The sequence below is a fragment of the Oncorhynchus keta genome, chromosome 10 (assembly GCF_023373465.1).
Source record: "Oncorhynchus keta strain PuntledgeMale-10-30-2019 chromosome 10, Oket_V2, whole genome shotgun sequence".
Taxonomy (NCBI): Eukaryota; Metazoa; Chordata; class Actinopteri; order Salmoniformes; family Salmonidae; genus Oncorhynchus; species Oncorhynchus keta.
In genome coordinates, this window is record NC_068430.1 from 36392099 (window position 1) to 36406992 (window position 14894).

General features: G+C 40.3%; 1 long non-coding RNA gene across 4 annotated transcripts; it reads left to right on the forward strand.

The window, feature by feature from the left end:
• Positions 1–465: 465 nt before the first annotated feature.
• LOC127932687 (uncharacterized) lies at positions 466–4067 on the forward strand. Of its 4 annotated transcripts, none has more exons than XR_008146354.1 (4): positions 466–596; positions 1209–1297; positions 2087–3560; positions 3669–4067. It is a non-coding gene; the product is annotated as an uncharacterized LOC127932687 (long non-coding RNA). The 4 variants fall into 4 exon arrangements; XR_008146355.1 differs by having other exon boundaries at positions 2087–2356; positions 2697–4067; XR_008146353.1 differs by having other exon boundaries at positions 2087–4067.
• The last annotated feature ends 10827 nt before the right edge of the window (positions 4068–14894 follow it).

Genomic DNA, 14894 nt, shown 5'->3' on the forward strand with positions numbered 1-14894 from the left:
AGATAGTGATCTGTTTTTTAAAAATTAAGTGGTCATCATCATGTAGGCTACCCCAGTCAACGATATGCAAATAAAGGCATAATGAAATATTCACAAGTAAATGGGTAATTACACTATATAGGTATCTAAATATATTGACACTAGTTGACAGCATTAGTTGATTCGGCTACAACAAGGCTAGGCTAGTGCAGCATTTAATTATATTCCATCAATACCTCTGAAACACTAAAATGTTACCTTTCCTCGCCAGCCTGCTGCTCAAGGTTGCCAATGTGAATCATTAACCGAATTTAGGCAAGTTATGTTGTTACAAATGTCGACTAGATCCATATTTAACCTTACAATTGCATATTTGCCTCACTGACTGCCACTGTGCAGTGACATGTTTTATAAAGCCTTTCGGCTGAGAAACCTATTTTGTATGCCGGTGATGAACTGCACCAGAGTACGTGTATATTAGTACGCGATAAATGGCGGTGTGCTGCTTGGCCGCACACAGTGGCTCGCTTGTGGGTGTGCTGGCAGCATATAGCAGCTTTTTGATTGTGCGTCAATTCAAGATAGCAAGTTTGTATGAAGGTTTGGTTCTTACATTGGTAAATCTATATTTCATGAATTTATTCACAGGTAAATAGTAATGTAATGAAACAGGGTCGATTTCCGCGCTTATAACCCCAGGGTCGTTACACTAATATTCCCTAAACCGTTCTGGTGACAAACAACACACTTTGCTTCCCTGTTTCCAATCGTCCACATGGCTCGGAGAACCTAATCAATGAAGTAAATATATTTCGAAAACGTAATAAAAACGGTGTTATTAGCTAACTAGCTACAGTGCAGGCTACCTCAAATGAGCTGCCAACGTAGCTATCTAGCCAACTTTGCATACTGTATAGCTAGCTAGTTAAGTTAATTAAATATCACCAGCTGCCTAACTTAATATTAGCTCGCCATATTGATGTATTTATCATTGTAAAAAACGAACTCCAAATGCATTTATGTAGGTAGCTAGCTAACAGCCATGCAGGAGGGTGAAAGGATAGCAGTCCCAACTGTCCGTGAGAGAGTAGGCTATTCTGGATAAGGCAAATACTTTTGTGTAATTCCAGTCCCTAGAAGTGAGTACAGAGATAATAGTAACATAATATTCAGTGCTGTCTATTTTGAGTATAATGAAGTCTGTTTCTTGTGATGTTTTCTGTCCTCAGATACAGAGAGCTGCTAAGGCCTGTCTGCAGATGAAGAGGTCCCAATGAAGAGCAGTGGTTCTCAGTCTTGGTCCTGGGGACTCGAAGGGGTGCACATTTTTGTTTTATCCTTCGCACTATTCTGCCCTACCAAGCAAAAAGGCAGTAACTGTTCATAGCGTGGAACTGAGAAACTGTTTTTATTTACCTTGGTTTCACAGTAATTTTATGCAGTTACTGCTAACATGACCCCCATTTTCACCAAAACACAATACAATAGAGGCAAGATACTTGTCCACATGATTAAGCATGTATTTAATGTAGTAAAAACGACATTAACACATTTTAGACCGAATTAGCAGTTCCTGCCTTTTTGCTTGGTAGGGCAGTATTGTACACAGCTGATTCAAATGACCAACTCTTCATCAAGCTTCAAGTGGTATTTATGTATTCATTTGTGATGCTATCCATGTTATGATCCTGCTGTTGTCACATGCTACACGTGCACATGTTTGTGCATATGCATCTATGTTATCATGATTTGTTATTAGAGATATTATAAACTGTGTGGATCGAGCCCTGAATGCTGATTGGCTGACAGCCATAGTATATCAGACCGTATACCACGGGTATGACAAATCATTTATTTTTACTGCTCTAATTACGGTGGTAACCAGTTTATAATAGCAATAAAGCATCTTGGGGGTTTGTTATATGGCCAATATACCACAGCTAAGGCCTATATCCAGACACCATACGTTGCATTGTGCCTAAGAACAGCCCTTAGCTGTGGTATATTGGCCATATACCACACCCCCTCAGGCCTTATTGCTTAATTACACTTTAGTAATCCACAATTACCTGGTGTCTTAATAATACCATCTTCCATATTCCTACAGATACCTTGCAATTGAAGATTCCTTCAAAACAAATGTATATAACTACCCTACAGTTGCCATGCAAGGCACTGCAAGGTTGGGTGACCAGGGCCATCTGGGACTGCCTCCTAGGGGAATTTAGCATGTGAAGGCTACCTGTTTCCTGCATAACTTTATGAGGATGGACACGAGGACCAGGAGGGGATCTGCAGCTCGTCGCCGTGTGCCAGAGGAGAGGTCTGCTCTCTGCAGATTGTTTCAAGGATGGGGGCCAACAACGCATCACGGGAGGTAATCCATGTGCGGGAGATCTTCATCTCCTACTTCTTTGAAGAGGGTGCTGTTCCCTGGCAACACCATAGACTACACTATGCACAACCAAAGGCTCTTTTAAGAGCCATCCACATTGATATAAGAGTATTCTTCCATTTACTTAGCTATGTCTACTGCAGTTATTCAATTCCCAGTTTATTTCTACTTCTCAGGTAAGGGCTCTTTGTCTGTACAAAATCAAAACAGGATATTTTAAGAGTCACCCATTGATTTAAAAAAATAAAAAATACAATTAACACCCTTACAACCCACACCTACACACTCGTGTATCAATCTGATTGAGGATTGTGTTATGCAGCAAGCAGGCTCAGGTGTATAACTGGCTCCTTCCATCTTCAAAAGAATAAGAGGACCAACCATGGAGAATAGTAAGACACTTCATTATTTATATAACTACTCTGTTATAGTTTGTCCTCATGTGTCTGCATGTTTTTAAGTATAAATAAATCTGCTGCCACATAGTGTGGACACCAGGACACACAGGTTCCTGTTGAACACTGTCTTTTTAATGACCTCTTCTCAATATCAGTCTCTCTCCTTCACTTCACAGACTTCTTCTCCCTAAATCCTCTAGGTTATATCAGCTGTGTCTGTAAACCCCTCCCGTATCTGAACTGTTTACATAGAGGGCACAGTATGATCAGAGTTGAGACTTGGTCGGGTCAACAGGAAGTATTATTAAAGATATGCTTTACATTGAAGTACAGATAGAGATGTAGTAGTCCCAGAGTGTCACGCCTTGGTCATTGTATTTTGTGTTTTCGTTATATATTTGGTCAGGCCACGGTGTGACATGGGTTTATATATTGTAATTTCGTATTGGGGTTTGTAGTATTTGGGATTGCGGCTGAGTAGGGGTGTTGTATAGGCTTGGCTGCCTGAGGCGGTTCTCAATCAGTCAGGTGATTCTCGTTGTCTCTGATTGGGAACCGTATTTAGGTAGCCGGGGTTTCACTGTGTATTCCGTGGGTGATTGTTCCTGTCTCTGTGTAGTTTCACCAGATAGGCTGTAATTAGGTTTCACGGTCCGTTTTGTTGTTTTGCATAGTTATTTCATGTATCGCTCTTCCTTCATTAAAGACATGAGTAACCACCGCTGCATTTCGGTCCGACTCTCTTTTGACAAACGAAGAACGCCGTTACACAGAGTTAATGATCCACGGTCAGTTTTGTATTTCACATGCTGATTATGATGACTGACAGTGTTCGCATGATTAAGCCTTGTGTTTTTTTAATTCTATCTTTCTATGCATCTGTGTCTCGTCTGCAGGTATGTTTTGATGAGAGAGGAAGCCAACGTCCAGTCCCGTCATCGCCACCTCACCCGCTCTTAAGATAACCTTCGGGCCAATTGGGGGCCCAAGGCTGGTTAGGAGACACCACTAGATACACTTATGTAATTGTGATGAACTGAGAGAATATTAGAGTAGCACTGTAATTCATTAATCTTATGCTGTCTTCCCTGCTCCTCTTACCTATTTCTGTTTCTCTCCCTTACTCTCACACCTTCTTTCTTCCTCACTGTGTTTTATAATGCACACCAGATGTGCATTGAAGTACAGATTGAACTTGTGTTTATAATATTACAATTATAATATAATGCATGTATTGTATTATGTATTTATAACACTTGGATAATGAACCTTTTTTAATAAAATGTTTCACATTCTCTACTGGTTGAAATTGTCTCTCACTTGATGAAATACTATATGTATCCTGGGTCCTCAGATCCGTGTTAGATATTGAGATGAACAGGTTTTAGAGTATTTATGTGATTCATAGGAAGTGTAGTGTACTGTTTTCTAGATTCTGTTTCTGAATATATGAATAAAAAAAATCATAGCTAGCTTCTGAATGTTTATGGTCATAGGTCCAGGAATGGCTGAAGAATTGCAACATTTGCAGACAGCAAAACTGGGTGATTTGAAAAGTCATAGTCAATCAATCAGTAATATAATTATTTTAGCAAACATTTATCTACAATTTACAATCTGTAGAAGCTATGAGAATATAAAGGTTCAGTACTTTTGTGACGCATCACAGCACAGTTGAAAAATATATAGCAAATAGAAATCCAAAATGGGTGGTTTTAAGAGCTAGTTGGGAGGGGTTGAATGGAGCTGAAGGGTGGGACTAATACCAAGATAACCAATGTAAAACATACAGGGTCTGTAAAATGTATATAGGTTCAGAAATTTTGTGAAATAGCACAGTTACAAATAGAAATCAAACTGGATGCACATCAGAGATAGAAGGACTAAAAACAAACATAACTATTGTAAAATAGATTGTGTCTGTAAAATGTGTATAATATGTATAAACTGAAGGTAGAAGCCTAAGTGTTATTGTTTATTAGTTTACTCCAATTGGGGGAAGGGTGGTAGGGTTTGCGGGGAATAATAACGGTATATTCTAAAAAGTATGTACATGTATGAATGTTTATGTATGCATATATATATATATATAAATGGGTATGTACGCGCATGTATGTATGTATATATATATTTAATATATGGGTGATTGGAAATTATGCAATTACATTGATTGAAAAAAATCTTTCTGCAATATTAAAGCTGATCCAACCTTTAAAAAATGACTTAATAAAAAAATATATCAAACGTTTTAGGGTCCAAACACATATTGGCTACATAGCTAGCTACATTTTTTTTGCATGATTCGTTCTGACTTTATCATTTCTTACATTTGCTTCCATCCTAGTATTTTTGTCAACCGTCTTTGCTGAAGAATGTCTCCAGCGTTGGGTAGGATAGTGTCAAATTCGTCATGGGAACCACTCGATATGATTGGTCATCGCCCAGCGGTCGCCGCTGGTGATTTGTATAAAGTTGGAAAACGCTTAACTTTTTCACCGCCTACCAAGCTACGTTTGCACCGCCCAACGCTCTCCCGCCCACTCCAGTTCTCATCGCTTTCCTTCCATTGAAAATGAATAGGAAGCGGTGTTTCACAGCGCGGCACCTTGTGCTAGTGTACATGAAGGGTCATCCACTCAACGGAATGGGCCCGTCTGCATCCGAGTCCCCCGGACTGGAAGACTGACGTCTGAATTCTGAAAGACAACAAGTTTTCCATTTCATGTCACTCACGTCAGTTTGAAACATGTCAAAGGTTCAAGGGCTTGTTTTCCTAAATATACAATTAATGGTGTAGATTGTAGAACAGAACACAATTAGGAGATCCCCTTTGTAGTTCGCACATTTAAGTTAACTCTTAAAACAATTATTTTTCTGTAAAGTAATCATGTTTTCCACCCCCCCCAAACATACATTTTTTCATTAACTCCATATAGCTCACATTTTTAAAGATTCTTAACCTACCGGTTTAGAGCGTTGGACCCGTAACCAAAAGGTTGCTCGTTCGAATCACAGAGCCACCTCGGTGACAAATCTGTCAATGTGTCCTTGAGCAAGGCACTTAACCCTAATTGCTCCTGTAAGTAGCTCTGGATAAGAGCATCTACTAAATGACTAAAATGTAAATGTACAAATGTTTATTATAGTAATAATAGTATAGTGGTAATGAATTATGGTGGACCTTACATAAACCCTCTACTTGGATCTCCCGACCTCACACCCTACTGTAGAATCCTCATTGAGTCTCCAGGCGTCAGAAGGTCGACTTCAAGAACACTTGACTGTGACATACAGTGCCTTCAGAAAGTATTCACACCCCTTCCCTTTTTCCACATTTTGTTTTGTTACAACCTGCATTTAAAATGTATTTAAGATTTTGTGTCACTGATTTACACACAATACCCTATAATGCCAAAGTGGAATTCATAAAAAATGAAAAGCTGAAATGTCTTGAGTTGATAAGTATTCCACTCTTTTGTTATGGCCTAATTAAGTTCAGGAGTAAAAATGTGCTTAACAAGTCACATAATAACTTGCATGTATTCACTCTGTGTAATAATAGTGTTTAACACTATTTTTAAATTACTAACACACCTCTGTACCCCACACATACAATTATCTGTAAGGTCCCTCAGTCGAGCAATACATTTCAAGCACAGATTCAACCACAAAGATCAGGGAGGTTTTCCAATGGTTCACAAAGATGGGCAGCTATTGGTAGATGGGTAAAAAAACAAAACATGGTTTGCAAAGTAAATCCAACACAACACGTCACTGAGTACCACTCTTCATATTTTCAAGAACATTGATGGGTGCACTTGTTATGGGTATGCTAGTCATCGGCAAGGACTGGGGAGATTTTAGGATAAAAAAGAAACAGAATAGAGCTAAGCACAGGCAAAATCATAGAGGAAAATGTGTTTCAGTCTGCTTTTCAACAGACAGTGGGAGATAAATGCACCTTTCAGCAGGAGAATTACCTAAAACACAAGGCCAAATTTACACTGGAGTTGCTTAACAAGAAGACATTGAATGTTCCTGATTGCCTAGTTACAGTTTTGAATTAAATCTGGTTGAAAATCTATGACAAAATCTATGACAAGACTAGCAATGATTAACAACCAATTTAATACTTTAAAAAAAAAAGAATAATGTGCAAATATTGTACAATCCAGGTGTGCAAAGCTTTTAGAGACTTGCCCTGAAAGACTCACAGCTATAATCGCATCGCTGCCCAAGGTGATTCTAACATGTATTAACTAATCGAGATTATTGTTTTTTTCCATGAATAAAAAAATAGCATTTTTCGTTTCCTTTGACATTACGGAGTATTTTGTGTAAATCGTTGACAAAAAAAATACAATTGAATCCATTTTCCAATTTGCAACACATCAAAATGTGGACTACTTTCTGAAGGCACTGTAAAATCACTCTCAACATCTACATCCCGCATCCCCCTAACCCATCCAAAGCTGATCCTCACTCCAGTCCCTTCTCCATTCTCCCACAGATTCCAGGGGCAGTGGAATTCCCACTGGCCCTGATGACGAGGATAGTGATATATGTATCTATAGGCTATATGTACAGTGCATTCGGAAAGTATTCAGACCACTTCACTTTTTCCATATTTTGTTATGTTACAGCCTTATTCTAAAATGGATTAAATTCATTTTTTCCTCATGATTCTCTACACAACACCTCATAATGACAAAGCAAAAACAGATTTTTAGAATGTTTTGTGAATTTATTAAACATAAAAAACAGAAATACCTTATTTACATAAGTATTCAGACCCTTTGCTATGAGGCTCGAAATTGAGCTCAGGTGCATTTTGTTTCCATTGATCATCCTTGAAATGTTTTTACAACTTGATTGGAGTCCACCTGGTGTAAAATCAATTGATTGGACATGATTTGGAAATGCACATACCTGTCTATATAAGGTCCCACAGGTGACAGTGCATGTCTGAGCAAAAACCAAGCCATGACGTCAAAGGAATTGTCCGTAGAGCTCCGAGGCAGAATTTTGTCGAGGCACAGATCTGAGGAAGGGTACCAAAACATTTCAGCAGCATTGAAGGTTCCCAAGAACACAGTGGCCTCCATTATTCTTAAATGTAAGAAGTTTGTAACTACCAAGACTCTTCTTAGAGCTGGCCGCCTGGCCAAACTGAGCAATAGGGGTTGAAGGGCCTTGGTCAGGGTGGTGACCAAGAACCCGATAGTCACTCTGACAGCGCTCCAGAGTTCCTCTGTGGAGATGGGAGAACTTTCCAATAGGACAACCATCTCTGCAGCACTCCACCAATCACACATTTATGGTAGAGTGGCCAGACGAAAGCCACTCATCAGTAAAAGGCACATGACAGCCCGCTTGGAGTTTGCCAAGAGCCACCTAAAGGACTCTCAGACCATGAGAAACAAGATTCTCTGGTCTGATGAAACCAAGATTGAACTCTTTGACCTGAATGCCAAGTGTCACGTCTGAAGGAAACCTGGCGCCATCCATACGGTGAAGCATGGTGGTGGCAGCATCATGCTGTGGGGATGTTTTTCAGTGGCAGGAACTGGGAGACTAGTCAGGATCGAGGGAAAAATGAATGGAGAAAAGTACAGAGACATCCTTGATGAAAACCTGCTCCAGGGAGCTCAGGACATCAGACTGGGGAGAAGGTTCACCTTCCAACAGGACAACAACCCTAACTACACAGCCAAGACAACGCAAGAGTGGCTCGTGACACATCTCTGAATGTCCTTGAGTGTCCCAGCCAGAGCCCCGGGATTGAACCAGATAGAACATCTCTGGAGAGACCTGAAAATAGCTGTGCAGCGACACTCCCCATCCAACCTGACAGAGCTTGAGTGGATCTGCAGAGAAGAATGGGAGAAACTCTCCAAATACAGGTGTGCCAAGCTTGTAGCGTCATACCCAAGAAGACTCAAGGCTGTTATTGCTGCCAAAGGGGCTTCAACAAAGTACTGAGTAAATGGTCTGAATGCTTATGTAAATGTGATATTTCAGTTTTTTTTATATACATTTGCAAAAATGTCTAAAAAACTGTTTGTTCTTTGTCATTATTGGGTATTGTGTGTAGATTGATGTGGAATAAAAACTATTTAATACATTTTAGAATAAGGCTGTAACATAACAAAATGTGGAAAATGTGAAGGGGTCTGAATACTTTCCAAATGCACTGTACATAGCTATCTCAATTACCTCGGAGCTCTGCACATTGACTTAGTACTGGCACTCCCTGTATATAGTTATGTTATATTTTACTCGTTATTGTTAATGTTATTCATTATTCACTGGGTATTTATTCCTCATCTCAGTATTTCAATTATTATTACATTTTTTATCTTTAATTCTGCATTGTTGAAAACAAACCATAAGTAATGATTTCACTGTTAGTCTACACCTGTTGTTTACGAAGTATATAACAAATCACAGACAAAAGGATCACCGGTTGCATAAGCACACCCGAGGCTCAGACGATTCTCTTCTCCTCCTCCACTCTGTTCTAGTGGAGGCAGCTGGGGTAATATGAGGCACATGGCCATTAGACACAGGTTACACTCTCTAACAGGGAGTGTACTGTGATTCAACCCTTTTAAACCACACTGGGACACCTTCCGTTTCCCCAATTATTTATGCAGGTACATGCATTTGGCCTTGGGCACAAACCAACCAGACCATTTAGCTCAAAGTAAGGGCTGGTATCAGTTGATTCTCTGATGAAGGCTGTGGGTGTCAGAGGTCTGCCAGCCCACTGATTTAGGAGTGGGTTAGCAAGCGAAGTGAAGTGACAGTCACATCAGTCCGGGACATATCCCACCCAGGCCTCAAAGAGCTATAAATTACAAGTGTCTAGGGCGGGTTGTTGGGACATGTAACATCCAGACACCTGGATAGCAGAACTAAGGCTTAGTGGCTACTGACCTGCCTGACCTCCCATCCTGCAGAGGTTTAGCTGGTCCTTTCAGAGAGTATCCCACTCTGACCAGGCTCCTTTCCCAGAGCTTCCTCATGACTCAGTCTGTTTGTAAAGTCAGGACCCCAGCCCTCTCTCTCCTAAACAATAGCAGGATTGGGCCTCCCACAGTGTCTGTGCTGTGCCTCTGGCAGAGGTGTTTATTTGGGCTAGCCCAGTCTGAGGGTCACGGCTTGGGCAAGGGTGGTCAACCCTGGTAAGTCCTCAGAGGAAAATGAAACAAAGTATGTCCAACAATATCCGTCTCTCATTCAAGAGGATATGTCCTGTTCGGAACACAATACAACAAAGAGTGCTGCTGTACTTTAGTTGGATCCAGTGTTAACTGAACAACTGGTAATTCACCTTTTGTCTGTCTTCTTGATGAAAACAAACCATTATCATAATAGGTGGATGAGTCATGCATGCTTCTCCATTTTTTAGGAAGAGTAAAGATTGGAAGCAGTTTAAACACAGTGATTAAAGATGTGTTATTATCATCCACTTTTCATTATAAGTCGAGACAATGTCAGACCGGAATAACAAAAAAAATCTGAATTCACAAATCTAACGATTCTTTTTTTTCTGCCCCCCCATTAGTGTGACCAGAGAATACACAGAGGCATGCCTGTTCTCGTTTCAATAATATTCAACAAGAAACAGTACATGTAGGCCAGTCCCTTTCTTCTTGCAGCAGTGCTTCAGCTTCTTTATAGGTATTTTACTAACTTTGTTATATTATATTTAAAGGGGCAATCCACAGTTGAAAAAAATAACACAGACTGTACCCACCACTGTTTCAGTAAAAAGCTCAGGGATGGGGCTTGAGAAATGTAACCACTCTCAAATTCATACAGAGCTATGGATGCAAGACTGACCATCCCATGATATCAACATTATAGCTGAAACCATGTTTTTACGCTACACATTGTTTGATTACATTTACTTTGTTAAAAAAAAGCGTATATTTTGGTTTCTGATGTGGCATGACAGTTGAACACAGCCCATGAGACATTTATAAGTTATATTCTCCAAGAACGAATGGATACATATCAAACACTTAAATGTCAAAAAGTGGCTGCAGCAACTGCAGACTGCCGTTTTAAAAAATATGTATACTTTTATTCTTAAGAAGAAAATATATATATTTGAGATTGAAAATGCATCCTTACAGTGTAAAATATCTAGAACTGAGCCTAAACAGACCCCTGCAATAAAGGTCTCATCTCCTGTCCTAAATCTTACCATTAACCCAACACCACTCATGTGTAGGACTAGGACCTATAGAGATGAGATGAAAGCACACATGATTCAGCCCCTGTTCCTAGCGCTTGTTTAAACATCCAGCTCCATTGTCCAGACAATATGGATCTGCACGAGAGGGACATTTTATTGTCTAGGAACACCTAGAAAGTCAACCAGCCGACAAGCCGTCCCGTGGAAACCAGGTTACAACTGATGACTGATCCTGTTTCTGCACTGCTGAAAATGCCCTGCTGCGTTCAAAATGTAGAATCCATCCAGTGCAATAAAAAATTGAAAATCAATGAAGTGTGGGTTGACCTTGAAGCCAAAGCTGATGCAAGGACAGTCTGGGAGCTGGGAGGGAGATGCCAGAGCAATGAAGGGCTGTAAATGCTGGCTAATGGACAGAGAGTGGGCCTGAGAGGGCTGGGGAGACCGGAAACTCCTGGCTGAGCCAAGGGCACTGTGGTCCTGATGGAGAGTGGAAGACTGGACACCCTTCTAAAGTCACAGAATACAGAGTCTGACTCACCACCAGTGGGTTGTCAATGTCACACTCACAGCAAACTGACAGGCAGCAGAGAGAAACGCACTGGGAACAACTGATGGAGATTTCACGTTCACTCATGTTTAATGATAGGAAATCAAGGTTTCTTAAATAGAAATAAATAGTTATGAAAATTAACCAGTCAAAAACATAATCATCATAGCAATAATTGCTATGTGTTGTTCATTGATGTGGAAAAACAAAAATGAATTATGATTACTGAATTTTGTTTACATTTTTCGGACTAATTTAGAGATTCCCGATTGGCTGACTGATCTCCTTGCTCTCACCTCAACTGAACTGAGATGGGGACCAATGTGATGCTGCAGTGTCCATGTAACCAAGGTAAGATTGCTCTCCATCACCTCTCAGGTAATGTAGAGAGGATGACAAGAAACAGGTTATTGGATTCAGACCTAACAAAGAAGTGTGTGTGTGTGTGTGTGCATGGGAGGATAATCATTCTTCCTAGAAGTATTGTGATTTCCCTGACCATTACTTCCGATACAGCTGGTTCTTGGTCGACGGTTGGCTGTTGGCTATCCACTATTGACTGTGGTGTGAGGTTAAGAGTGTGTTTGTACTGGGGGGGGGGGTTATTTGGGGCACTCATATTTCACACCAGAGGAGCGGCTTACAAGGCCCTGATCTTTGCTGGGCCGGGATTGCGCTTCTGACTCTCATTTCAGATGAAGTTTATGTCAGACCACCTCTGCTATCAGTCACAATGTCATAGTGACATTGTGTGACACAGGCAGCAGGGTAGCCTTGTGGTTAGAGTGTTGGACTAGTAACCGAAAGGCTGCAAGTTCAAATCCCCAAGCTGACAAGGTCAGAATCTGTCGTTCTGCCCCTGAACAGGCAGTTAACCCACTGTTCCTAGGCTGTTATTGAAAATAAGAATTTGTTGTTAACTGACTTGTCTGATTAATTCAATAGTGAGGTAACATACCACAAGGAAGCTCATGGTCAGGAAAACAACTCCAGTCATGTGGATGGGAGTGATGTTGGTCACAATGTCAGTTAGTGTTAGTCACCCAGCAGTCGTATCCCAGCAGGCAACATTTGGTATGAGGCATCGTCATGGGGTAAAGATGTTTCTGACTTTGGAGGCAAAATCAAATAACAGAGAGAACATAAGAAACACAGTACACTCTATTCTCTCTTTTCAACCAAACTAAAAGCCATTGGATTGTTGACAGATTCTGAATGATTCAGCCATACTGTAGACGGATTGAATAGACTAAGACAGTGTTTCCAACCCTGGTCCTCGAGTACCCCCAACAGTACACATTTCTATTGTAAACCTGGACAAGCACACTTGATTCAACTTGTCAACTAATCATCAATCCTTTAATGAGTTGAATGAAGTGTGTTTGACAAGGGCTACAACGAAAATTTGTACTGTTGGGGGTACTCGAGGACAAGGGTTGGGAAACTCTGGACTAAGAGATGAGACAAATAGCCTCAGGATTGTTGATAAATGTCAGATAAGGGGAAATATGAAGATGTATAGGCCCAAATGAAACATTTTTTTTTCTCTCCAGATTGTAATGTTATGAATGAGACTGAACAATAAAGCTGCATCCAAAAAAAGCTATTTCGAATAAGCCATGGGCTCTTGTGGATTAATGACGTCTGCCTAGCATAGGTGAGAACAAAAAACAAGTGAGGGATTGTGGGGAGATTGTGGAAGCTTGCGTAGCTTTAAAGGGCAATTCCGCCACTTTTTACGCTCCAGCACCAAACCAGTGTCCACATATGTGAAAACAGTGTGCTAAGAAATATAAAAAGAAAGGTCCTAAAAAATGCTTCTCTATGACATCCCGGGGTAGGATTAAAACTTAAAGAAAACCTGTAATGAGTTTCTAGCCAGAGGGAAGTTATTTTCTTGCTCCCCACGTCACCGTGAATCTCATAGTGTTTGAAAATCCTTGTTTTTTTAAAGTTTTAACTCTCGACGATGTCATCGGGTAGAACTTTCTAACTTTCAACAAAACTTAAACAAAACTTACAAATGCATCGTTTTCATATGTTGACACTAGTATTGTGCTGGTGATAATGAAAATGAAGTTGAAAAGTGGTGGAATTGCCCTTTAAGAAAGTACCTTAGCTCCCAACCTCATGTGTCAGAAGTCATAAGAGTTTAATTATGTTATTGTTGGGCAGAGGGTGAGAATTACACAAGTGGACTTTTGCCCCACTCATCCCCATCTCAGAACCAAAGAGCATGAAATCATAGTCTGGTAAATCTCTTTTGCTTGAAACAAAACATAATCCTCTCAGCTCATGAAATGTAGCTTTCCCATGTTTTATATATATTTCCACACTGTAATGTTGGAATCATAAAGTGAATTTGTAAAAGTGATGTTAATGCCATTTTAGTGTAAGAGCTGTTTGAAAGACCACCTGCCATTTCAGACTGTTTTTGTGGGATGGAGTTTTGGCCTGCCAGGTGACATGACCAAATAAAAAAGAGAGTTCCCAACCTCTGTGCCAATAACAGCTAGTTTTAAGTTTTCCCCTTTCAACTCAGACCACAGTCCTAGCTAAATTATTGCTTGAGGACTTGCTCTTTGCTAAGAAGCTATTTTTGGTTATTTTTGACCATTTTAATTGAAAACAATCAGAGTAAGGTATTTCAATGTTACCCAGAATTGTTTTGATATTAAGAAACACAGCAGCATTGGACCTTTAGCGAACTGGGTGAGGTTTAAAACTCACCCTGCTCTTTTGTTCACTATTGACTGGTTGTTGGTCAGCCTACAAATATTTGTCGGGATAGTTTGACTTTCTTCATTCACAGTTTATAGGTGAGAGAAAATAATAATACACATTGCAAAACAATTTTTTCTAATTGCCTGCTGCTGAATGACCACATAGTGAGAGAGAATCAGTGGTTTATTACATGCCTGAAGCTGACTGTACCTTAAAGACAATGTTCTAGATGGGCAGTCATCTGACTAGAGCACAACAGGGAAGGCAACTCCAGTCAGTCCATTTTCACCTCAGCTCCTCCTTCAAGCTTTACAAAGAGTCGTCATGGGGTAATTGATTCTGGATAAGGAGAGGATACTTCAGGTGAAGAAGATAGCTGACGGTTTGGCACGTAGTCCCAGCCAAGGTGATCCTTTAGATTTGTTTGTATTTAATCCTTCACAGTTTCTTCTCTTCATCTTCAGTTTCACCCCACATTCCTGGCTGGTTTACTAATCCCGTCTCACTACCCTCTCCTCCTATTATTACTCTGTTTTGTTTGTTTATTCATTCCTTCTCTACACCGGGTCTCATCAGAGGCCATGTTTGTTATCGCACACTTCTTGTCTTGGTTGCTTAACCCGTCGGTCACCATAGAAATAA